We start from the raw sequence: 27,927 nt of genomic DNA on the forward strand, positions 1-27,927 counted from the left end.
GGGAAGAGAGACAGATAGAGGCAGAGGGGTGGGGACCTGTGCCCTATCTTACAACAGAGGTTGCCGCCCTGGCATCTGCAGGCACAGCAGGCATCAGATGATATGCTGCACGACTCACAGGCTTTGACTGGAGTAGATTGGACCTGCACATTCATGCTGAGTTGAGGTGGAGAGACTCCGCTGTCACATAAAGTGACTCTCTGTCAAATGAAAACAAATGATAAAATGAGTGGACGTCCAGTCTGAATCAATCTGAATTACACAACTGAAGCAACTATGAGCCAAATCCAGGCAGGTTGAGTGTGGGTTCGACTGGGAGATCCAACAGAACAAGCATTGGGAGTCCGATCACGCTTCACCCCCTCAACCTGCCGCGTTTGAATCTGACGTGAACGACGCTGCAGACCCCATTCAGAATCTTCCCTCTGAGCCTAATTCTCCACTCTGTCACGTGAATCACGTCCACCATGAGCGTAGTTGACTCCAGCTGATGTGTGCTGACATGCAAGTGCCCATAGTGTGAATGTTAAATCCGGCACTGTGCTTCCATCATCCATGTGTAAACTCCATGCTGTGTATGTATACAGTGCTAAGCCCTACTGGAGATGATGTAACTGGAATTCAATAGAGGTCAAGCGTTGTCCATAGATAGCTACTGGATTCCTCATAATGTAATGTGTGCATTAATGTGGCAATAATGTCTTCAAAAGATCAACATACTGTAAACGACTTAGGCATACATTATTACGAAGTACATCAAGATGCTACAGCAGTATATTGTAAAATTAACTCATTCTAAATTTATATGCTCATTTGGCATTGAGCGCCATCACAGATCATCTTTTATTACTCCTATATCGCCTGGTTATGAAACATGTGAAGGCTCAATATAGTAAAGCTGATAGGCTCCACAATACCTTAACGAAAACCTTCAGATATGTCCTTAACAGAAAATCTACCTTGTCCAGAATAGTGTTTTGAAGGTGGGGAAAGACAATAAGTTGGTCATACATAATAAAGGTATAGACGCTAATATGTTTAAGCACTTGCCCAACAGGCATTTTTGGCAGCCCAAATATAAGCCTATGTTGTCATGGTTTTGGTGTTTTGTTTTGTATTGTGTTCCATTCCTGTTACCTGTTTGTTTATTTCTGTTGCTTCCTTGTTGTTTTCTGTAAGTTCCCTGTTTTTGTTGGTTTTTCTGTATTGTGTATGTTTTAGTTAATCCCTGTGTTCTGTTCTCCCTTGTGTTGTGTCAAGTTTCTGTGTTTAGTTGATGTCATGTTTTCTGTCTGTTGTTCCTGTTTCCTGTTTTATTTTGATAGTCTGTTTTCTGTCTTGTCATGTCTAGTTTTACTCTCTGTGTTTCCCTCCTTTGTTGATTTGTCCTGCCCCGCCCTGATGCGTTTCACCTGTTGTATCACCTGCCCCTCATTTGTTCATTACCTCGTGTATTTAACCTCTGTGTTCCCTTTGTCTCTTGTCAGATCATTTTGTGTCTTCGCCCGGTCAGTCTGTGTCCTCGGGCCGTGAGTTTCTGTTCCTCGTACTTCTTGTTTGGTATTCAGTCAGTTTATTTCAGCCTTGTGCCTTTTTTGCATTTTTCCCTGTTTTTTTCCAGTCGCTGTACTGTCCCCGTTTTTGTTGAATAAATCCTCGTGTTCTACCCTCTTCCTGCCTGCCTTCCTCTCTCTGCGTTTGGGTCCAGTATTCTCCTCACTTCCCGTAACATATGTAAAAACAATACAGAAAAGGCAATTTAACACAACCTTCCTCAACTATGGCACTTCAATTAATAAAAAGACTTAGTGAAAATATGGCACTTCAATTAATGAAAAAGAGATTGATCGATCGATAGATCAATAGATATCTGGATCGATATATATATATATATATATATATATATATATATATATATATATATATATATATATATATATATATAGACACACACACAAGACAGACAGTAAAAACGCAGTCTATTCTGAGACGAGACTGAGTACTACAACACTGGCGGGGGCTACTTATAGGCGGGGTTGAAAGCGTAAACAAAGACGGAACAAGAGAGGAAGCTAAGTGCTAGGCTAAAACTAACTCATTATAGGCTATCACTACCCAGCATTTTCCTCACCAATGTATGGCCTCTGGAAAACAATAGATAATAATAATGGACTGCAACATCATGATTTTCATGGAAACATGGTAACAAGGCATTACCGATGGCGCTACTGGGCTGAAGGGATGCTACGTCCCCCATTCTCAAGAGAGACCTGATAAAACTTGGTGGCTACAAGTAACCAACTACAGGGGATATTTGGTGGCCACAGAGTAACTTTTTGCAGCCACAGGCCATGGTTAATGTCGAACCCTGTAATAGCGTAGATGTTAAAATACAGCTACAAGTAGTCATTGAAACAAGAGATCAAAAAGCAGGCTGCAGGAGATTAAAATAGTACGTTTTTAATTAGAGATGCACCGATTACAACTTTCTAGGCCAATTCCGATTTTCTTTGAGTTAGGCCAGCCGATACCGATTTTAGCCGATTCCGATTTCATTTTTTCTAACCACTTTACAGCACACACACAAATATTTATTTTCTACCTTTTCTTTAATAGAACATTTTGCATAGAACATATAACATTTTTTGAACAGATAATGGATCACTATAAAATAGAACTCTATAAATTACTCCTGGTGTGGGAAATTCACACACATCTAAAGTGCAATGTTAGAACCATTTCCTTTTCACATCAAATATCCAACAGAAAAAGTGATATTTAGCAAACTAAACCTCTGTATGAAAACAGGGAAAACAGGTAATGGCAATACAATAATATATAAATAACATAAATAAAATAAATATAGCCTTGCAGTACAAATATTTCTCAAGTCAAAACACACACACACACACACACACACACACACACACACACACACACACAGGCCTATTGCAATCACTTGTACATCAATGGCAAGTTTTTCTTCACAAACAGAAGCATTTCTGCTTTGTCACCAGATCAGTGATCAGTCTGTTTCTTCTCATCTGCCACATGTCCAGCCAGGCTAAACAAGCGCTCACTGTCAACACTTGTACATGGTGCAGAGAGGTAAGCTCGGGCAAGTGGAGCAAGTGCAGGGAAATGATCTTTGTTGATCCTCCAGTAGGTCAATGCATTTTCACTTTTGCTAATGGGCGCCTCTGACAGGTAGCTCTGTACCTGCACAGACAAGGGGCTGGCCATTGGTTGCTCCAGCTCAGTATTTTCCTTAAGGATTTCATTGTGAACTGAAAACCGTAAGCTACTTTGGCTGCAGATGCTTCCTCTGGGTCAGGTCCACGAGCCATGGATGCTACAGCAGCAGGTTCCTCTGGTGGGCATCTGGTCTCCCTCTGCAGTGCAGACTGAAGCTCCTGTTTCACTTGATCTTTCACTTCATTAGAGAAGTAGCGATTCTTGTACCTTTTGCATAAACAAAAAAAGAAAGATTTAAGAAAGTATTGTTTCACAATCAGATATTAACAGGCTATAGGCCTATGCAAACCACACACACACGTTTATTCATTAATTCATTAATAAAATAGGTTAAATACATAAATAAATGTTTTAATAAATAACCAACCAACCTTGGGTCAAGAACTGTTGCCAATGTGTAAAGGGGCTCCTTCTCGACGTCACTAAACCTTCTCTGGACTGCCTCCAACAAGGTTGCTTTTGTGGTGCCCACTCTGAAGTCTGTATCAGCTCTTCTCTCCAAAAGCCGGTTCAGCACGGTGATTGCTGGAATCACGTCTGCAGCTGTTGCTGTCGATGAGCTTATTTCTTTTGTAAGTTCTTCGAAAGGAGCGAGGAGAGTGAGCACGTTCTCAATTAACCCCCACTGGTGCATAGTGAGAATGGCCGGTCGGTCACGCTCCGTAGCGAATGCCCCTAGCGCACGTCTCTGCTCAAACAGCGATTGTAGCATATAGTACTAGGTCCATCTTGTGATGACATCTTGCTGCATTTTCCTCCCGGTTTTCACCATGTCAGTGATGCATCGTTGTGACAGCAGACCCTCGTTCTCTGCCAACTGTAATGTGTGCGCCATGCAGGGCAAACTAGCCAAGTTGGCGTCATTCAGTGCTTTGACCATGTTCCTTGCATTGTCTCACAACACCACATGCACCCTACACCTGTCGATTCCCCAATGTTGTAACATTCTGTTGAATGCACAGGCCAGATTGGCAGCAGAGTGGGACCCGACCATCTCTTGAAGTTGTGCAGTTGGAAGTCATCATCCACCCACTGTGCAGTTAGGCTTAGCATTGACTTCAGGCTCACATTTGACGTCCAAATGTCAGTTGTAAAACTAATCACTGCATGTAAGATGTTGCGAGTGTGTTTTGACACGTCAACCACTTCTTTCAGTGAAATATCTGAGAAATATCGTCGACTTGGTATGACATATTTTGGGCTCAGATAGTTTATGAGATTTCTGAAACCCAGATTTTCAACCTCAGAAAACAGCTGGTCATCCAGTGCAATGAATTCCATTATCTTTCCTGTTATGCCTTGGCTCCTTTCCTTGCTTAAAAAAGCGAACAGAGGTTGCTGACTTGCGGATGGCTCAGTGCTAGTTTGAACTTGGTGTTTACCTTTAGCCCCGGAGCGTTGCCCTTTGCTAGCTTCGTCAAACTTCGCAAATTCAGCTAGGTGATGTTGTCTCAAGTGTCTGATTAGATTCGTTGTGCCAAAGGTTTTTGGTGTCATCCCTCCATGCCCTACTTTTTCCTTGCAGGTGTTGCATATTGCAAACTTGTTATCTTCTGCACACACGCTGAAGGATTTCCAAACAGCTGACGTGTTGCAGGTTAATCCACGAGGTTCCCTACATGTGCGAGAATAGCGCGGACACACGCTTCACACTGCGGAAAAGTTGAGAGAAAGGAAAAAGAGACTGTGCTGTCACGTCCGTGTGTGTGTCCTTGAGAACTGTAACTCGTATAACTTATGTTGTCAGTTAATTGTAGCATTGACCGGCATGAAATCAGCATATGTCAGACTGACCTGCCGGTAGCCGGTCATGGCCGAGCACGTGAAAACCGGTCAATTCCGGTCACCGGCCAGTCTATCGGTGCATCTCTATTTTTAATACCAAATGCAACAAGAGTATAATTTAAAGTAAAGGATGAGTTGTTCTTGTCTGGTGTTCAGAACTTGATTTAGGTTTCAGTCACTTTCCTCCTAATTTTTCTAAAAGTGCAACGCCTCCATTGGTGGCAACGCAGAAAATAAGCTTGGTGCTCTGCCTATTTTCACACCTTTCCACACCTGGCCAATCGTTCTAGAAAGCGGGGGCGAGTGTCAAATGCTTTGGAGAGTCAAAAAAAAGAATTGGGCAAAAGAGAGCCCATTTTCAGACTCTTTTTTGCAGACTGTCCAAGCAGCACGTCTGAGGGACCATGTAACCAGCTTTAAGGATTCCAAATAAACTACGTGCACAGTCTTGTCAGACCAGCATATAACAAGACAACACCTATGTTTATGTGTTTTAGTAATATGTGTTTTCTGAGGACAGTCCGTTTAACTCACGTGAATGGGATAATTTCCCCATTTGCTCTTTTTTGGGGGGAATTTATTTAGTCAAATCATTAAAAGAGTTGTTGTTTCACGAAAGCTTTTGCCATGAAAATAATGCATCTAAATTTGTAAACTGGTATTCCCCTGTCACTGCCGATGAACCGTTGCGGTCATGATTGGCTCCAGATGTCTGCTTTTTTAGCCTTGTTGTTTTCAATGGGTGGCCAGTGAGCATGAACACATAGTGGAAAAATATTGGTTTGTGGACAGACAAACGTACAAGGAGCAGGTGTATGCTGTAGTGGTGCAGTCCTGGTCCCCACCCCCCAACCCTCTGCTGTTTAATGACTGTGGTACAGCCCTCCACTGTGGCTTCGCCCAACCCCTCCTGCCTTTCTGAGCATTTGAAATGTGCCGGCCAGATGTTCGGGGCTTACACCTGTAGGAGACAGTCTTTGACATGGTCTCTGTGGATCTGTGATGAACGAACGAACGCACGCACACACACACACACACACACACACACACACACACACACACACACGGCCGTGCACATTACCAGATGTACATACAGTCCATCCATGTGCCCGGCAGAAGTGCATGCTCACGGATATGCTAAAAGATGGATCAGCAGCCAACATGCAGACACACACAAAGACAGAATCAGTCACACACACCCAAACTGCTCCATCTTTAACCCCTCATTTATCACTGTTCACTCACCCACAGCTTGGCTCCAATGTGAATTTCAGGACGCTGGTGGGGTGGCGGGGCATCCAGTTTATGCCACCCTGGTGCTATACAACTCTCTCCCACGTCTCACTCTCCCTCTGCCTCCTTTTCTCTTTCGATATTGTGTGCCATTACGCTTTAGATTTTTGTAACTGGAGACGGTCTGTCTGGCTGGTGTAAGCTAATGGAGAAGAGCGAGTGTATAGAGAGGCTATAGGAGAGACAGTCTCCCTTCCTTGCATGCTGCTGTCAGAAAGCATACGGGCCTGATTAACGACAACAGCCACAATAGCTCTTTATGCATTCTCTCCCCACTGCTGGCCCGCTGCCAACTCACCCTCAGGGAAGGAAAGGTATACATGGTGTGAGGAGTGTGTGTGAGGCAGAGAGGGAGAGAGGAAGGTGAGGTATGTAATATGTTCTGATTTTGTGTGTGTGTGAGAGAGAGACAGGGGTAGGTGCGAGAGGGAGCCTTGATAGAGTGCTAAAGACAACAATCAGATGCTACAAATCCAATCCTCTCTGTAAAATAACATAAAAAGTAAACAGCTACTTACTGTGCTGTCTTATATTTATAATGTCTATCAACAACTCTCAAAATGACCTCAACGTAACCCTTGTTCTAAGCAGTAAAACTAGTCGGGACTGTAACAAATATAACTGGAAGTCGAATGAAAATAGCCCTACAACTTTATATCTCTTTTAGGTTGTGTTTTGGGTCTCAAGTCTCCACTGATGCTGAATTCTTGTATGTGTGTGTGTGTGTGTGTGTGTGTGGCTAGCTAGCAGCTATCTCCCCTCGCTCCTAACACAGAAAGGTTGAGAAGAGCCATCTTTCATCTCCTCTGCATCATCACAGCGTCTGCATTATTAATGGCCCTGATTACTGTAATCAAAAATTCTTATTTATTTGGAGGAGTCGGAGGAGGGGGAGGAGGCAGCGAGGCCTGGGCTTCTCTCTCCAGACAAAAAACCTTTGGTCTCCAGCTTTAATTTTTCAGAAATAGAGATGCCGCAGTGCCCTATCTTCTCCAAGTTCGGAGCTAAGCTAGTTAGGCGTACATAAACATGCAAATACTGAGGCACAGACGTTCAAACTTTTTCTTTTTCGTCTTTGAGCATCACGTACCCTTGCATACACAAACACACAGCTGCAGAGATGCACATGCATACACACACACACACACACCCATAGAAGTAACTGTCAATAATAGCGTCTTAACGAAGACAATCATCTAGACCTCCAGACAGTGAAAACGATAAAAAGCAGTCATCTGGTTTTGAGCCTCTTTTCCACCTCCTTTCCCTCCTTCAATAAAGTCTGTCCGTCTCCTTGCCTTCCTCAATCACCTCCTCCTTCTCCTCCCTTGCTTCCTCCACCATCCACTCCACCCTGTCTAATCTTTCCAGGCACTGCCATTTGCATGCAAATAGTCCATTACCCAGTGGCAGGTAGACACAGCCAGGAGCTCACTACTAGGTAATCAAGGACAAAAGAAGTGCAGGAGTGATGCTAGAAAGGAATGGGAAAAAAGAGAGGCAGAGCGGGGAGAGAGTGAGAGCAGTGAAAGATCACAGGTGAATTAACATTACGATAGAAAGGCATGAAGCCACTTGGCAGACGAAAGAAAGGAGAGGTGAGGCAAGGATAGGAGAAATACAGAGCGACTAGTGGAGAGACGACTTGTTTTAAGAGGTGACTGGAGACAAGGATCTTTGTAATGTAAAAGTTACAAGTCAAGTTGAAGACTGGAATGAGCAGAGTGCTGCTTTGAGTGTGAGACGGATCAAAGAGCACTTTATTACAGCTTGTCAATCTACTGCAGGTTTATGAAATAAAAGACTGTTACACTCAAGTAAGCATCCAGGCGAAATGTTTCTCCCTACATGTTTTGTCTGAATTTAAAGAACAGCTTGCAACAAATAGCTTGTCACTGTGGCAGTGCCCAATAACGGGCAAATTTGTAGCATTTGAAAAGAAAGTACATTTCAAAAGAAATTAAAGGCATACTTTGATATTTTTAATAATTTTTTTGTCAGCAGATATTTGGGGGAAAAACATGTTTTGCAGTTTATGTAAATAATGTTCACATGTTAACATCCCTCACAACAAGTCCTGCGCTAATAGCATGCTTTGCGTGATTGTGAAGGACAGAGGTAGATTTTAATTTTTTTTTATTTTAAGTGTTGATGAAAATGGTCTTTCTCTGCTCAAGTGTCTAACAATACAAACCATAAGTGCCAATTATATACATATATCCTGGATACAATAAGGTACAAGTAGTGCTGAAGCCATTAGTTGGTAAAATGAAATTAATTTGCAACACTTTTTATCCAGTGAGTAAGAAATAGTGAAAATGCCAAACACTCACTTTTAAATGTGAGGTTTTCCTGTTTTATTCTGGTTTAGGGCTTTGTAAATTGAATATCCATCTTTAGAATAGTCTTTCTTGGACTGTGAGTCAGACAAAACAAGCAATTTTAGGATGCCACTTTGGGTTCTTGGAAAAAACCTTAATTTTTCACTATGTTGTCCATTTTATAGACTGAATGGTTAAATTAGAGTCTAGATTCTAACATCGCTTTAAGCCAAATGCTAACATGGTGATGTTTAAGGTATACTGTTTACTATGTTTGCATATTAGTTTTACGTGTTAGCATGCTAATGCTTGCTAATTAGCACTAAAAACAAAGTACAGCTGAAGAAGACGGGTTTTGCAGGTACAGTATTTGATCATAAACCAAAGTGTTGGTACCAAATTTGATAAGTGAAATCTTTGACCAGCTGGTAGCATTGGATACAAAGTCAAGAAAAGTCAGTAGGAGACATGAATGACTGTACACAACTTCATAATAATCGATCCAATGGTTTGTTGAGATAGTAATGTCTGGACCAAAGTAGTGGACAGACAGACTGACAGACCAATATTGCCAACCTAGAGGCACTGTACACTGTTAGCATAGCTAAAAATGTCAAATACTCACTGGGTCCAGCATCTCAAACATGAGTTTGTTTTTAACTATTTTATATTGAGCATATTTCATTCATGGACTGATAGTATGACAAAAAAGCAATTTGAGGATGCCACCTTGGATTCTGGGAAGTTGTGATGGCTGCTTTTCACCATTTTGTGACATGTAATAGACTAAATGACGAAATGATTCATCCAAAAATTTAATCAACACATTAACACAAGAAGTTTTCCCACAAAACAGCTCCTCTTGCGTACTGCAACAAGAAATGTGTTTTGTAAAAGCTAGATCAGTCTATTCTGTCAGCTGCATGAAAAATAGGATTGCTTCCTAATTATGAAAAGACCACAAACAGATGATGACATCTCAGGGAAATATTTTTAAAGTGAGGGATTTCACTCTGCCACCCTGCGTCGTCCATCCTTCTGTATCTGTCGGCATAACCTCTTGCAGCTTTTGTTTCACTTTCGTATGTCTGATGTAGCACCCAATCTCTCTCTCTCTCTCTCTCTCTCTCTCTCTCTCTCTCTCTCTCTCTCTCTCTCTCTCTCTCTCTCTCTCTCTCTCTCTCTCTCTCTCTCTCTCTCTCTCTCTCTCTCTCTCTCTCTCTCTCTCTCTCTCTCTCTGCTGTAAGAAGCTAAACATATTCTTATGGGAAAAGAAGAAGTGCATGAACGTCAAAGGAAATGAGCCCCCCCCCCGCTGCCGTCGCCACCTCCGAGCCCCTCCTGTCCCCCTCCTCCTCCTCCTCTCTGCGAAGCGGTTGATTGCGGCCCGTTTGATGTCCTAAACGCGGCGTGCTAAGATTTGCTCTCTGTTCCTCGCCGAGCCCGTTTGAAGCTCTGCATGAGCGACACACATTTTCAACGTTACACTCTGCTAAAACGGGCAATTATTTCTTCCCCCCTTTTTTTATGTTTGGCTTTAGAATCTCAGCGCGTATGGAGGGGGTAGAAGAGAGAGACAGGGAGCGATCACTTGCACCCACACATTCCTCTAACTAAGACGTAAATATGCATGGTGCAAAGAGCTTTCTTCTAAGACAGGTACTTTACTGTTTCCTAAACTTTTATTTATTTTTTTCTGTCACAAGCGTTACTGAAATTACACCTCCTGCAGATACCACCACCATGCCCCTATTAAGACCCATATATTAATGTCAGTAGTGTTTGGTTGAAGCAGCATCTACCACTTCTCAGCATCTCTAAGCACTTTCATTAGCTTCCTCGGTCGTGGGAATATAAAAGAGTCCCCTCCGTGATATAAGTTGCTGTAAAGGGGTTTTATTCATTGTATGAAGCTCTACTGAAGCCGCCCCAGGCTCGCTTCTTTCTACACCCACTACAGCAGCTCCAAGACAGTGGCTTGGAAGGAAGAAAAAAAAAAAAGCTCCAGCCTTGGACCTGCTCCTTACCCACCCACTCATCTCTATGTGAAGCAAGGTCACCACTTATTTAGGTTTATCATTTAAAGAGACCAGACAGAGCTACAGAGCTCTTTCAGAGTATGATATCTGCTTGGCTGCGGGTTCAGCTGGGCGTATATTGGTAACACATGCAAACGCACACACTCGCATGTGCACACCCGAGCATATATACACACTGAGACACACACTTCTCTCAGAGCTTGGCCTGTGCCCAGCATTGCACTCCCCTTTTATGACCGTTGCTTTATGGTTTATTTAAAAAGTAACAGTCCCTTTATAGGTCATTAAAGTAGAAATAAAAGACAGCAGACGGCCTGCAGTGGATGGAGGAGTGAGCAGACGCCAGCCAGATTGGCTTGAAACACACACATACACACACAAACACAAGCGTATGCAAGGGTGCATCCAAGGCCAAGGGTTGTGACCCTCCTGGTGCGAGCGGCTGGCTGCACATCATCGCTTTACACATCATTACCCTGGTCGTATATTGTGCCATGACAAGTTGTAGGGACAAACAGACCCATGTACAGTACATTTATACATATGCAGCAATACACAGACAGAATAATTATACATTTCCAAGACAGACAAATACAGATGATAATACATGCAAATACACAGCTAATGCAAGAACACAAATACATGTATTCAAGTGGATGCTCACAGTAGACATCCAGGTAAGCATACTGTATATGCTTCATGTTATTTTATCCTTTTAGGTTATCTCTCTCTCTCTCTCTCTCTCTCTCTCTCTCTCTCATAGATACCCTCAAACTTCGACCTGTGCGTGATGGCAAAATGGGCATTATTAACTGTACAGAAATGTCAGCTGAGAATAATGGCTGAAATGTAATCAATGGACGAATATGGTCCATGGAGAGAAGAGCAAGACAGAGAGGAGAGACAGAGAGAGATTGCATTGAATGTATTGGTGCTGTGTGTGGTTCGAACAATTTTGTGCACATTTTTGCTGCATCAGTTGAAGTGTTCACAAACATCACGCACGCACGCAGCGTGCTTTGCGTGATTGTGAAGGACAGAGGTAGATTTGAATTTTTTTTATTTTAAGTGTTGATGAAAATGGTCTTTCTCTGCATTCTCTGCTCAAGTGTCTAACGATACAAACCATAAGTGCCAATTATTTACATATATCCTGGATACAATAAGGTACAACAAGTAGTGCTGAAGTCATTAGTTGGTAAAATGAAATTAATTTGCAACACTTTGCAACACGCACGCACGCATGCACACACGCACTGAGTGTTAGTTTGTATGTTAAGCAATAGTTCTTCTTTAGACATCATCTGTGACTAGAAATAAATCTGTCTCGTTTAGTGTAATAACCTTGGACTGATGTGAGAGGAATGGTGGTTTACAAACGTGTAATTGTGTACAAAGACAGGGGAAGAAACAGTGACAATGGCTGTGTACATGTTACATTTAGTGTCTTTTAAGAGAGGATTTATTTTAAAGGAGTTTCTATAAATAAGAATCATTATTATTATTATGTATATCAACACCACAGACTGGGACCATTTTAGTGTTTTTTGTGGAAAACAGATCCCTGGTTTGCTATTGTGTGTAATGGGTTATATTTGTGTTGAATGTGTTTGTCGTATCAGTGTGTGCATGTTGAAATTCTCTCTCTCTCTCTCTCTCTCTCTCTCTCTCTCTCCCTCCTCTCTCTCTCTCTCCTCTCTCTCTCTCTCTCTCTCTCTCTCTCTCTCTCTCTCTCTCTCTCTCTCTCTCTCTCTCTCTCTCTCTCTCTCTCTCTCTCTCTCTCTCTCTCTCTCTCTCTCTCTCTCTCTCTCTCTGACTGAGAGGGTGCAGAGAGCAAGGCCATAGTCTTATTAGTGATAATGAGAGAGAGCCACTCTGCCAATTTACATCCGTAATCTGATATTAGCTCCTGCCACCCGCACTATAAGAGCACACACACATACACACAGATGTAGACAGACGCACACACATTTGAAATTAGTTTTTCATATTCCTGAAAAAGAGCAAAACTGCTTTTGGGTGAAAACTATGGTGACCCCTGAGGACAAAAGCAATATGCTCCAAAAACCAGAAATATCAAAACACATATGCACTAACTCACTAACTAGCAAGTTAGCATTATTTCACACTGCAGCGCATTTCTAGCCATGCTTGTACTTTAAATGTTCTCTAGTATTTGCATCAGATTTGGAGTACATTCCCATTTCTGTGTTTTCATTCTTGCATGCGTTTGCACAACTCAAGACGCATGAGTGTACTAAATGTCAATTTTTCAATTAGTAGGGCTTTGTTTTTAGCTATATGACACTACACGTTTGAATCTAATATGCTATATAATAGGGGTGTGCAAAAAAAATCGATTCACATTCGAGTCGCGATTCAAGCTCTACCGATTCAAAATCGATTCATAGAATTCAAAAAATCGATTGATATAATATCAATTATGTTTTTTTTTAAAGTGTATGTCTACTGCAATCACATGGGAAAAGTAACTATATTTACATCGTTTTTGAATCGAGAATCGTTTTTGAATCGAAAATCGATTTTGAATCGAATCTTGAGTCTGAAAATCGATATTGAATCGAATCGTGACATTTTCTGAATCGTGCACCCCTACTACATAAGGGTCTGAGATTTTGCTCGCATGAAATTGTTCAATTGAAAATATGAAATCATCAAAATTAGGATAAAATTAGAAAGGGTGTGCCGGCCAATGTTGTGTGTGAGAGTTAACCAAAAGGTTCAATACCTAAACCTGAGTTTTTTTTTTAGAGACACAGCATTTCAGTTATGGACCCCCCACATCTTTAAACTACAGCCAGTTTGTGACCAAAATTCCAGACCCTTTCAAAAACATATTGGATATAAGACGTTTTCATCACTCCTTTAATTTGTATTCTACAGATTGTGATATACTGTATACTGTATATATTTGTGGTTCTTTTCCTTCATTTTGGCCAATTTGACATGTATAATTGGCGAAGCGGGCACTGCCAGCAGTCAGACTCAAATGACCCATCTGATTGGTAGAGTGCTAACCCGGAAACGGGGAGCGGAATGAGTGTGACTAGAGTCTCTCAAAATCTGACAAAAATCTTTTAAACTGATCTTTGTCGATCTGAAATGAAGACAGATTCAGCAACTGCATGGCCTATTTCTCGCTTAAAATGTTTTCAGAAACACGTTTCGGTGAACTATTTTAGTACAATATGAGATCGTATTCTGAACAAGCCGCCATGACAGTCTGTCTTTGAATTCCCGGAGAAACCAGACCCACGTGACGCGTTCGTCCAATCAGCTGCCGGTTTTAATTTTTGGGCGACAATACAGATTAGCGCCGCCTGCTGTTATGGAGACGTATTACGTCTCATCACTTTGGTGTGTCCCGAGGCACTTTTTTGACCAACTTGGGGAGACTGATCAGACCAACTGCCTTTTTTGCCGAGGGTCGGCCGTCTGGTCAGTGTGTCTGCAGCTTTAGAGTAAAGTTGTGTTAATATGATGCCTGGAAGGTCCATGGCTGAAATGTTGTGTCACGGTGCCATCAGCGTTTGTGAATTCAACCTTTTCTTTCACGATTCAATTTTTACCTACACACCTGTCCACCAGGTGTGCATTAATCAGCACTTACTTTGATATTTGGGAGTGAACAACAGTTACACACAAGGAGAAGTTTACATACAGCAACAGACACTCCTGCAGACAAACACATAGAGTGACAAATCCCCATATAGTGCACCACAAATTAATGATATAAAACACATGTAAAGTAGCACGTGTAAGCTCTCATACACACAAACTCCATAAATGACATATATATGAGAAAATTCATCCTCAGTCTCTGTTTCCATATCAAGAAACCGATTGATCCAAGAAACGGATGGATAAAAGAAAGCAGATTCTCTCAGGCGAACACTGAAGGACTTGGTTGAAGACGATAAGTCCTGGCAACATATTCATGACTATTCCATCTATAGTGGAGAGGCAAATCTCTCAATCACTTTCATTCTCTCGTGTTTCAATTAGATCCAAACCACCCAGAATCAGCTAATTGTCATAAGCACATTAGCATGTATGGCAGGATCCCCACCGCCTATCCGCGGGCTAGAATGATGACAGAGCATTATGCAAGCAAGGGTGGGGATCTTTTAGCTGTAACATCACACACATAAACATACCGTCATGTGTAGCAGCAAGCCTCTGAAATCAATTGCCTCCACATCAGGCTGTGGTTTCACTTTACCATACCCACATCATTTTAACAGGACTTCTATAATCCAGTCGTGCCTGGCATATGCCTGGCATATGGATCTACACTGCACAGCATTATCTAATAACAGCACATCTTGTTATAATCTAGTCTACTCAGTTCCCAAGCCTTAGAAGCACGTTGTTCTTGATGCAAATGAAGTGGAAATGTGACTGTCATATAGGTGCGCAGGTATCTGCAGCCTGTTATTCAACACACTGTCAACCGTTTGCAGTTCTTCTAATAAGCGCAAATGAGGCGACAAATATACAATTCAAATATGTTACATAGTTTAGATTAAATCCATTTTATTAAAGAAAGGTATTGAGGCAAGTCCAATGCTTTTAGATGCAGATGGCAAGCAATTAACTGCCAGTATGTGTAATGTGTGTAAGAGCTGCTCGCCATTTTGGGTTCGGTACATATCTTCTTGGTGTGTATTTTAATCCAAAACTTCTATGAAGTCACTTTGCAAACAAAACTAGTTCATTTCTGAGATGTATGGGAGAGTGAGAATGCTATATGTAAATTGTGCCTGTTTAGTTTTACTTGATGTGTGGAACCCTGGCACTTAAATATGCCACCGTTTGTATGCTGCTTGTGTGAAGAAGCATAGTACCCAATCAGTTATTGCCTCGCCTTTCAGAGTTGGTCACACTGAATAATCCAAATACCTTATCTTCCAAGTTACCTGCTAAACAACAATGAATTAAAACAACTTAGAAGATTTTGTATGCTATATAGCATGATTCCCTATCTTTTGATGATTATCTGTTTCACTGAGAGAGTGATGGCATGAGGGTATGTTCGCTGAAACTGACAAACAAAAGTAACAAAATTAGAGATGCACCGATAGACCGGCCAGTGACCGGAATTGGGCGGTTTTCACGTGCTCGGCCATGACCGGCAACCGACAGGTCAGTCTGACATATGCCGATTTCATGCCGGTCAATGCTACAATTAACTGACAACATAAGTTATACGAGTTACAGTTCTCAAGGACGCACGCACACACGGACGCGACAGCACAGTCTCTTTTTCCTTTCTCTCAACTTTTCCGCCGTGTATTGTGCGTACCCGCTCGCGGTGTGAAGCGCGTGTCCGCGCTATTCTCGCACATGTAGGGAACCTCGTGGATTAACCTGCAACATGTCAGCTGTTTGGAAATTCTTCAGCGTGTGTGCAGAAGATAACAAGTTTGCAATATGCAACACCTGCAAGGAAAAAGTAGGGCATGGAGGGATGACACCAAAAACCAAAATCACATTTTTTTAGTTGGATACTGGATGTGAAAAGAAAGAAATGGTTCTAACATTGGACTTTAGATGTGTGTGAATTTCCCACACCAGGAGAAATTTATATAGTTCTATTTTATAGTGATCCATTATCTGTTCATCGGAATCGGATAAATCGGTATCGGCTGGCCAAACTCAATGAAAATCGGAAATCGAAATTGGCCTAGAAAGTTGTAATCGGTGCATCTCTAATCAAAATACATTTATAGATAGATAGAATAGAGTATGTGAAATACAGCTGAATTGATAACTCCATTTATGAATTAGTCAGACTGACAGAAACATGATGGGAAACTATTTTTGATAATTGATTGATCGTTAAGTCATTTTTCAAGTAAAAATGGCAAACATACTCTAGTTCCAGGTTGTCAAATGTGAGGATTTGCTGCTTTTCTGTGTCTTGTATTGATAGTAAACTGAATATCTTCAGGTTTTTGAATTTTGGTCCGACAAAACAAGCAATTTGTTGTCAACATCTTGGGAAAGTGTAACAGACATTTTTCACAATTTTCTAAATGTTTTTTTTAATTCATGTATTGATTCAAATAACATTTTTAGGGATATAAAAGCCTTTTCAAGTGCTGCTGCCATGGAGTGGCTTTTTTATCCAAAAGAGCACAAATCTTGGAGGTATTCCAGCCTCCTGTCAGCTTTCATCTTATTGCGTTTATTTTAGACCACATGTAAATATAATATATGTGGACAAAGATGTCTAGTCATCCGTCAGCATGCTGAGTCAGAGTCTGGCTCCAAATTGGGATATCCATCACGTAAGAGAGGAAAACACATTAATTGGATTTAAAACAAATATGGTATAGTTTGAATGATGGTGCATAACTTCTAGGCTCTTGTTGGACCAAAAGGCAACTACCAGCTGAGATGACGTTTTAATTAATTTCTAGCTATTTATACAGTGATTTTTTTTTTTCATGGATTTCACATTTTGGAAAAATCCCAAGGACCTTCTGGCCTTTCAGTTTTCCCTCTTATTGATCATAACGGAAAGCTGTGACCTTAAAATCTGTCTTAATTTAACGCTCTCTATTCTACGGTTTCCTTTTAGCATTTACCCTAGCTGCATTAACCTTACTTAGTGCCTCAAAGTGCCTAAACCCTCTTACCTTCGAGTGTGAGAAAAATGCAGCCAACCTAAGCATTGGGCCGGTGTGTGCACTGCATTTTCTGTTTGACTGAGAGTGACTTCTACTTCTCCCTTTCAATATTGTGTACGCCGTCTCCCCTGCACGCTGTCAATGTACTGTACCACACACTCTCTCACCAATTACCTGTCTGTATCTTTCCGTCTGTGTTGTGTGATTGAGAGAGGGTGTGAGAGGAAGAGAAAGTGAGGATGTGTCTGTGTTTTTTTTATTTGTGTGTGAGCATACCTGCATATGGGAGTGCATGTGCGTGTGTGTGTGTGTGTGTGTGTGTGTGTGTGTGTGTGTGTGTGTGTGTGTGTGTGTGTGAGTGAGAGAGAGAGAGAGAGAGAGAGAGAGAGAGAGAGAGAGAGAGAGAGAGAATGTGTGTCTGCGTCTCATTCTTCTGCCTCCGTTTCCCCTCCGGATCTCATGTATAATTTATGGAACCTCTCATGAATATGCTAATTAGCCAGTGTGCAGAGAGAGGTGAGAGGGCTTCCCCTGTTCTATTCTTACATTCATCTGATGAGAGAGGGATGGAAAAGAGAGAGAGAAAAACAGAGCGAGAGAGAAACTGGGAAAGTGTGTGTTGCTGCTGGCGAGGAAAGGGAATAAGTGAAGGGCAGAGAAGGAAAACGCTGGAAGGAGAGAATGTGGAAATACATTTATGAAATCCCCGGCGTTCGACAAATAAGCATTGTGGCAATATGGACGGTGGCGAGCCCATGTTGTGCTATATTGTGTTGGAGACAAATGAATCACCCATGCTGAGGGGACGTGGAGAGGCGAGATTGGAAGAGGTAGTGAGAGAAAATGGGAGATGAGAGGGAAGAAAAAAAAAAGGAGAAATAGTTGTCATTGTTCCATCACCATTTCATTCGTGTTTTTGAAAGGCTAGACAGGCTGGCAAATAGGGCCGTTATTCCAGTTTCAATTGCTTCTCCCATAAATAGATGATAAGTGCCAAGTTTCTGAAGAAACGCTGAAAAACACCCTTCTGAGTATCATTTTAGACAAAAGGTAAAAAGAGGGTGACGCAAGCCCCTAGTGCTAATCAGATAAATTGCAGAGAAAGAGAGGGAGAAGGTAGAGATTAATCCAATAGCTAACAAACTAGCAAACTAAACATCAAACGTTTCATCTTCAAAGTTGTGTAACTTGAAAAACCCTTTAAACCACATCAAAACCCTCACAGACAGCTGAGGGAAAATCTCACTCTTCTTTCTTCTCTCTCTCTCTCTTGAACTCTCTGTCAGTCTATCTGCAAGCCTCTCTCTCTCTCTCTCTCTCTGTCTGTCTGTTCTTGTGTCACACTCCACCTCTCTCGCTCTCTCTGTCTTCTTGTCTCACACTCAACCTCTTCGGCTCTCTCTCACCCTTGTGAGTGTCTCTCTCTTCTCTCTCTCTTCTCCGCTGTGAGAAGTGAGTCTCATGTGAAATAGTGCATGACAAGCAATGTGTGTGTGTTTGTACATGCATGCCAATGTTTGCATGGATGCATACAGTTAAATTTGTGCAGTGTGTGTGTGTGTGTGTGTGTGTGTGTGTGTGTGTGTGTGTGTGTTGTCTTCCCTCCTGGCACCCTCTGGGTAGAGAGAGCATTCCAGCGGGCAGCTCATGATTCAGCATCTGTCGCCCAGCTTATGTAAGCGAGCACAGCGACACAGGCTGACTGACGGAGTTAACTGACTGACTGATGAATGGCTGTGTTACTGACTGACTGACCAACTGACTCAGTAAACAAACTGATTTACTGACTTTCAAACTGACGGAAAAACTGTCAGACTTATTAGCGTTCTATCTTAAAAAGGGAAAGACATGTATAGATTGTTGAAATTTACAAAAACAAGACACAAATAACGAATTTCTACTAAACATATTTTTTGTCTTGACAGTCAGAAAGAAGCACATGTTGAACAACTAAATAAATGCAGAAAAGAACACACTAAGTAAGTCAACCACAGGTAGACTTACTGTGTGTTCAGACATGAATGCGAAGCCAATGTTAGAGGCGGCACGTTTGCATACAAAGTCAACAAGGAAGACGCGATTAGCCGCGGATAATGCCCGAGCGAGGACACGTCCATGGAAGTAGATTTTTTCCCCCCGAATTGAACGAAAAATTTGCACATATCCTAGGGCTTTATGAACCAGCCTCGTCAATCTGCTACACACTCAACTATCACATAAAAAAAGGTAGTTGCATAGCTAGTCAACCCCAGAATTCCTGTGAAAATCAATGCTGATGTGTTCCTGTACCAAAGCAGGAAAAAAACTCTGCAGAGAGATAGCCATAACCCTGAAATTCCACCAACTGCGGAAGGGCTGTGGATCGGCTCCGCTGCGTGTCGGCTCCGTGCTCCGCCGTCCTTCAATACCCACTAGGTCCAGATTTGTTGCGGTACGGCTGCGGCCATGACTGACAGCTGTAGTCACGAGGACCCACGAGATCTTGCAAATTCACGTAGAATAGAACCACAAAACCAACAACAGTTTGTTTCCATCCAGATAAGTAGAGGGGAAACAACTCTGTGCTGTGTTTTCAAGGTGTAGTGCAGGGAAATATGATCCGCCGTGAGCACGGTGTATTTTATTTTGAAAATTAACCAGATGTTTTATTTTGCTTCTGTGCTTGACTTACTGTCCCTCACAATCTGCCCTGTGCTGAATTGCTGCGGAGCTCTCCGGCGTCCGGCAAAAATAGAAGCTCTGCGTATCTGCTCCGGAGGGCTGCGGAATGCCGGAGTCGGAACGCAGCCGTTCTGCAGTCAGTGGAAATACACACATTGACTTTAATGGAAACCTATTGACTCCGCCGCCATTCCGGAGCGGATCCACAGACGTTCCGCAGCCGGTGGAAATTTGCTGTAAGAGTGCAGATGAACGTCAGGTAAGCTGTGGCTCTGCCCTAACTTGATTCATAAAATAATACCCTATCCCTTGACGAAAGACCACATTATTTTGCAGTTTTCTTTCTGTTTTTTTTCAGCCGCTGTGATGAGAAACTTTACTTTAAACATCACACGCTGTAGTATTTTATGGCCCAGCGGTCAACAGCGATTGGCCAAGACCGAAATGCACTTGGTCCGCTTAGTTGTGATGTCTAAATCTAATAGTGGTGGGAATCACCAGAGGCCTCACTATACGATATCATCACAATACTTATGTCACGACACAATATTATTGCGATTTTAATAGTGCTGTCAGTTAGCCATTTTAACGGTGTCAATTTTTTTAATCGCGAGATTAACGTTCTTTTTGGCCTAGCAAACTTTGTCGTTTTTTTCACATGCTGTTGCAACATCTAGTAACGTTAGAAAAACTACAACACCACACCGGATCTAGCTAGACCGGAAACAAAACAACAGGCACGCTGCACACACTTGTTTGGGCTTGCGAGCCGGCCAAAGAGTAGTAGGTTAATGTTACGTTTTGAGTGGATGGCGAGCACGAGACGCCGAAATGGATGCCAATAAGATTCTGAATGGAAAGTTTACTTTTAAAAAGTTGTCGAGAGGGACAGTAGTTTCACGCATACACAGCCTGTATGACACGGAGAAAGCAGCCGAACTGGAACTGCTGCAAAGTGCTGCAAACGCTGTCTCATTAACCGGTGATCACTGGACGTCAGTGAGTAACAGGGGCGGATCTAGAAAAATATTTATGGGGTGGCGAGAGGGGGGCAGGAATTTTTGAGGGGTGGCAACATATGGCAGACTGAATAGACAGATATACTGAATTTTATCACAGTTTGATGAGAAATAGTATGTACACACTACGAAAGGGCACAGGCTGCCATTTACATACTCAGACAGACAAACTTAATCTCATGCAATCAATATCTTGCATTTGAGGTTTCATGTGAAACAGTTCATTTTAGGAATAAGTGACCATACGATGAGATCTCACTTAATAGGAGATAGAAGTATGATAGAAGTAAGGGGCATTATCACAGGAAAGGCATTAAGGTAAGACACAGGTGATGAGTGTCAGATGTGTGAGAGGGGAAGCAAACTGTTTTGGACTGTGTCAGAGAGGCAGCGTTGCAGGTAGCATTTGTACAAGATTAGGAACTGTCATTGATTAGTTATAACCATCAGACTGTGTTAACACACACTAACATTTTAGCCTGGGAGAGTATTTTTAGGTTAATTTGTTTATTTTTTTAATTTAATCTGAGCAATAGATCTAAAATACATTCTACACAAAATATAAAAACTCATCTCCACATCTCATCACACTTTCACACTGACAACTTTCCCTAATTATTCATATTAAAGCAAACATAAATTTTTTTATTTATTTGATGTCTAAGCAATGTCTCTTAAATTTTATAAAAATGTCCATCTTTGTCATTTGTTGTTCTTATTCATATGTAACTTAATATATATGCAGCAACAATTTCCATACCATGTGGACCAGCTCGACTGGAGCTCGTTGGTGATGGCCCAGCTCTCTGCTTTCCCTTTCACTGTCTGAGCCCTGCACGGTATCTTGTCTCTCGCGTTCACCCTCCTCATCTTGGTGATGCTCTCCCTCCATATCTTCACCGCTGTGGTGTTCTCCAACCTCCTCCTGTCCCTGGTCGCCTTGGCCTTGTATTCTATCTCTGTCACGTTTCTGTTGCCCTTTTCTCTCCACCTCGTCTTCATCTTCTCTCTCTCCTTCCACCTCTTTTCTTTCTCCTTCCACCTCATCTTCTCCGTCTACCTTGCTCAGTTCATTTTCTATTTCTCTCGCCTTTCTCTTTGGTGAGAAAAAACTACATATGCTACATTTCCTCTTCATTTCTGTAAGATTAAAAGTAATTTTACAATGTTTTCCTTGACAGACGCTGAATCAATATTAGCTTTTGTAGCCTACTTTACACAGAACAAACGTCAGACCTAACATTATATGTGTAGTTAGCAAAATAATGTTCTTCAACCTGATTTTTATCATCTCAAAATCAGCATTGCAACTATGCTAGCACTGTGCTTTTGTTATAATTTCATTTCTTGATAGATAGTTAATCCGTTTTGACCTCTTTCCTCCTGTGTCTCCTTTCCTCACGACTCCTGGCTCCCTTGCTTCGCGCCACTCAGTTTTCCAAACAAATCAGGCTCTTGCCGCTCTGGCCTCATCTCGTGCTGCATTCACTGCAGTCGGACATTGGAGATTCGCGCTCATAAATTGTCAAATTGGCCATAACTTTTAATTCGTTGCTGCCAACTGGGGTGGCAGCAGGGCTGGCAAGGCTTTCTTTTAGGGTGGCATTTGCCACCCTATGCCACCCCGGTAGATCCACCCCTGGTGAGTAATCAAAATTATTTAGAAGTTACTGCACACTATATTGATGTTGATTGATATTGACTATGTATATCAGCATACGGTTTTAGGACGGTGTTGTTTGTATCTTTTTTTGGACTGTTTTTGTCATTTGGGACATTGTCCACCCCCTTTTCTGTCCAGGAGAATTGTTACATTCCTTATTAGAAAAACGTAAAGGTTACAAATGTCCTGCTGTGGCAACCGGTTTTTGGACCATTTTGTTTGTACTGTATAAGCAAAGTGTTAGTGTTACATCTCAGTTAAGTTAGGTACTTGTAGGAATTGTGCAATAATGACAGATTCACACATTTTTCTTTTGTTTACAGTAAATAAATAATAAACAATTACAAATCTTAAAATCAAGTTCATAAAGTAACTTTCTTTGCATTCATTTGATTCCCAATTAAGATACACTGGTAAGAATGGCTTTCCATTGTTAATATGTACTTAAAAACAGTTCTGAAATGCAAAATAATCGTGATTAACTATAGAAATTTCGCGATTAAAAAAAGTCATCGTTTGACAGCCCTAGATTTTAAACATATTAGAATATTCTGCCATATGTTGCAATGTATTACGTTTTTTCCAAATTCAACTTTTTTCCCAATTTCGAATTATGTCCCAAAATGGAAACTTTGTCAACTTCTGTTTTATCTAAAAAGGAAAATGTCTCCGTTTGTTCATCACAACACATATAATAAAAGATCGATACTTGGTGTGTGTGTGTGTGTGTGTGTGTGTGTGTACCGATATAGTACGGAAAATATTGCGATACTATGCTGTATCGATTTTCCCCCCCACCCCTAAAATCTAACTGTTAAGGGGTCATCAATTGTAATGTTTGTGCCTACCTTTACTGACAATCTAGTTGACTCACCGGCTTAGTGATGCTGACTAATTAGTCATCCTCCTAACATGACAGCTGTCAGGCTAACTGACTCACTGGCTAACTTACAGCTGGATGACTTATAGATAGGCTGGCTGCCTGGATGTCTGATTCAACGCCTGATTGGCTGGCTGCCTGGCTGGCTGGAGTCAGGCGAGCAAGAGAAGAGAGATAGAAGAGAAGAGAGGTGAAGGGGGAGCACAAAGGCAAACCAGAGTTCATTACAGTAAACTTGGAGAGGCAGTGGTGACAGGCTGAGAGAGAGTGCAGAGACGGGAAGAAATTGAGAGTGGCGTGAATACTCTGAGCCCTCATGCAAATAGATGCAGTTACCTAGATGGCCTGCTCCTTATAGAGACACAATGGAATATAATCACAAACACAAAATGGAGTGTAGCAGGTAAAAACAGAGAGAGAAAGAGAGAACCATTCACAGTGGAGGTGCACATGCACACTGTGTGTGAGGATGCTTTTTTTTTTTCAGGCTGAAGGTTGTCAGTGGCCCGGAGCAAAGAGGACAGACTGGACAGAGGTTGTGGGTAAGGTTGTGTGTGTGTCTACATGTGTGAAAGAAATAAAAATAAACAAGAAATGAACAATTTTAAAGGAAACTGAAAAAGAGGAGATAGCATTCACTTCAGCAGTGTGACCTTCAGTGTCGGGCTGTGGGGAGGATCAACCTCTGGGTGACATGTCAAAGTTACTCCTACCACAGGGCTTACTGGCAGACGGGTCAGGCCAACACACACACACACACACACACACACACACACACACACACACACACACACACACACACACACACACACACACATAGACATAGACATAGACATAGACATAGACATAGACACAGACACACAATATGAGGTGTAATAACACCCAAAGTGAGTGGGTTCCTCTTGTCGCTTTACAAAAGAACACACCTCCAACACATGTACACACCGCGCTCTACAATTCACACATTCTCCTTTAGTGGCCACAGACAGAGGGAGGAGGAGGACTGAAAGTAGAAGAAGAGGTGGGGGGTAGACAGCGGGAGGGAGAGAGAGATAGAGAGAGAGAGAAAGAGCAAGAGAGGTGTCGCCTCTCCTCACTGATCCCTTATGCTAAGAGGGATTTGCATACATTTTTAATCAAAGCAAATTAGATCATAACCAAATTAAAATCACGCTTTCCAGCCGCCCCCTTCTCTGTCTGCCTCCTGCTCCATCCACCCACCTATTCCTCATCATTTCATTATAGTCACTAATAAGTATGGTTAGACACAAAAAAAAAAACTCTACACACATGTGGAGCTAATTGACAAAAATATATGTGGAATATGCCTTTGTGGTCCATTAAATTGAATATATATATATATATATATATATATATATATACCCATCCAGTATGAATAAAAACATGGAAACTGGATTTCAACATTCAGTAGGCAAAACTAATTTTACATTAGCTGTCTTGGCAGGTTTTAGTGTCAACTGTCAAACGTGTACCGACAAAACATAGCAATAAATCAAATGGAAACACACACGCACGCACGCACGCACACACACACACACACACACACACGCATGTCTGGCTAACAAAACAGTCACCCACCACAGAAACTAGACACCTACTCCTACATTCCTCTCCACACACTATGCTGCTTAACAGATTGGCATCGGCCAATTGCTGGCTATTGCCCATTACACAATGACTTCCTACTGTTGTCCAATAAGTCAATAACAACCCCACCATAGGAAATCATCATGAGGTCCACCTCTTCACTATCCCAAACACACTTAGCCATAAACACAATGTGTTTGATTTTATCCTTGACGGGAAAACAATTCTCACACACAAATTTAACTGCATGTGCCAATTTATACACACAGACACCCCTACATGTATACACTATACACACACGCGCAAACACAAGCATGTTAGTGTTTAAGTGCAGTCCGTTTCTTTCTTTCTCTGTCACAGACACATGCACGTAGGCACACAAAAGGTGCCGGTAGGCCTATTTGAGATGCAGACTCCCATGTCCCAGTAAATGATATTAAAAGTCATATCATGAATAAATCACCAGGCAGGGCCCTAACGTCTCCTCCATGACACATTCACATACAGTACGAACAGAGGGAGAGGAAGATAGAGAGGAACAAGGATGCCATCATGTAGAGCACAATGCATACAAACACACAAGGAGGCACACACTGAATACACCTATACTGTAAAAGTATAATCTGAAGACTTTGAAGGTTGTGTAGTGTAAATTTAGCTTAAGACAGGGAAAAGGCAACCAATTCTCACAATCAAGAAGCTGAAACCAATTCATTTTTTTGCAGCTGTGGTTAAAAAACAGCCAATAGCCTTCAATAAAATGCTTGCAAATAATTTCTCATGTACTTAATGTGTTCCAACAAGCTGTAGTCCAGTATTAAACACACAGGTTCACATGAGTCAAGCCTGGTTAAATCTTAACTGAACAAAGCAAGGACGCCTCTATCTTGAGTCTGCCATAAGATTCTTCATTAACAGTTTAAACTCACCTGGACACCGGCTCCTGCTGCTTTAAGCCATTTTTAAGTTCCATTAAGATGAAGTTCATGGAGGCAATCTCGGCCCATTTCAGTTCTGACCTGAGGGACAAATATGAGACACATACCCTGGGGCTATAAACAGTAATTTCCACAGTATATTTAAACGAGCACAAACACTTGGGAGGCCTTGTAGATTAAAGAAAAAATGCTTAAATCGAGGCATTTTGAATCTGAGCATAAGCGCTGACTCTAATGCTTGAGGGTGTGATTAGCAAAATGTTTTTTCCTTAACATCTAGCAGCAGTTGTAGGAGACTACAGAGATAACCTGAGGCTTCATATAGGAATGTTTAGTCTCAGTTTACTAAATTTTAAACAAGTAAGGTGGTGCCACACTGCTTGTCAACACAATGTGCTAGTGTAACTGTCCTTTGAAGCTGCTTCATGTTTCAGATTACACTCCACAATGAGTTAGTGTCGGATGTTTCAAACATTTTAATGAATTTGAGCCTGTGGGGAGCTGTTTGCTATGTTGCATCAACAATTAACATTTGCTAGCTTCATTTTGTCGTTAACATGAGCTGCATCGAGCTTCTTACCTGTCCAAAAAATACCAACTGCGCATCCACGTCAAAGTTTTCCTCTTCTACCTTTCGTTGCACATAGCTCAGGTTGTTGGTGCAGAACACATAGTGAGTAGTTCAGGGGGCCTTGGAATGTGGAGTATCCCCAGAAAATGCACAGGTCACGCCCTCTCTGCCGGGTTTAATAGCTTGAAATATACTGTAGAGCTGAAACAATCAGTCGATTAAATTAAATTGGACAGAAATTTAACATTTATGATTTTTCAAAATGATTTAATCTTCTCAAATGTGACAATATGATGATTATCTTTATCTTAAGTAGCCTAATCATAAATTGAATATTTTTGAGGACTGTTAGTCAAATAAAACAAGCAAAAACAAATATGATTTATAAAGTATTTTTCAACATTTCATAGGCCAAGCGATTAATTGCTATATCAAGAAAATGATTAGCTGATTAATCGATAATGTACTGCGTTATGGTAACCTTGCTCTCAGAGACAGTAAATACTTTTTAAAACCTTAAGTCAATGATTGGACATAACCTGCTACCTGAGATACTGCAGTTGGTGTACAGCACCATGATACACGCTGTCCATTGCATGAAATCAGTGTGAGCATGTTCATGTAAATATAATTATGTACTGGCATGAAAAAAATGCTGACCAAGTTATTTTTAGCTGCAAAAGAAAACGACTTGTTCCTAAATATAGTTCTGATTTCATCTCTAATTCGTGCAGGTGCTGAATATGAAAGATGCTGAAAGAAAGCAGCCCTCGGTTATTATTACTAAATGCTTTAAGAGTAAATGCAGTCACAGGTTGTCCTTTATGGTAACCATAGGTTAACTAGCTTTTGTTTGAAATGTGCCTTCTAAAAGAGTTGTGGGCCATATCCTACTAAGCTGAATATTTTAAGTAAACTAGTTTCTATTTAAGTACTTAACGTGAGCATTTAACTAATTGATGAATACGGCAAATCCTATCACTTGGGAAATATGAGTCAACTGTAATGAAAGTTTTACTTCCCAAGTCTTGCTCACACAGCACATAGTGACTTCTCTAGTTTGGTGATATCCCGTCTTCTTCTGGGGGGATTGTAGCTGTCAAGGAGAAACGTATTGCTGAGGTATAACGATATCCGGACCTCTAAAAGCCAGCCTTCGTTTCATAAAGGTAATATTAAAAAAATATTTCCTGGTTAGTCATAACAGGAGAGATTTGCTCTTCGGGTGATAAATCAAG

At 41.5% G+C, this 27,927-nt stretch overlaps 1 protein-coding gene across 1 annotated transcript in view; it reads right to left on the reverse strand.

Annotated features, from left to right (window-relative positions):
- LOC116042856 (polycomb protein SCMH1) overlaps positions 1-26,821 on the reverse strand; it is a 73,129-nt gene extending 46,308 nt beyond the window's left edge. The window contains exons 1-2 of the mRNA XM_031289274.2: positions 26,699-26,821; positions 26,110-26,199 (exon numbers count right to left, since the gene is read on the reverse strand). The gene's annotated coding sequence lies outside the window, so the exon portion shown is untranslated. The remainder of the gene's footprint in view (positions 1-26,109; positions 26,200-26,698) is intronic.
- Positions 26,822-27,927: the final 1,106 nt, after the last annotated feature.

The sequence above is a fragment of the Sander lucioperca genome, chromosome 10, assembly GCF_008315115.2.
Source record: "Sander lucioperca isolate FBNREF2018 chromosome 10, SLUC_FBN_1.2, whole genome shotgun sequence".
Taxonomy (NCBI): Eukaryota; Metazoa; Chordata; class Actinopteri; order Perciformes; family Percidae; genus Sander; species Sander lucioperca.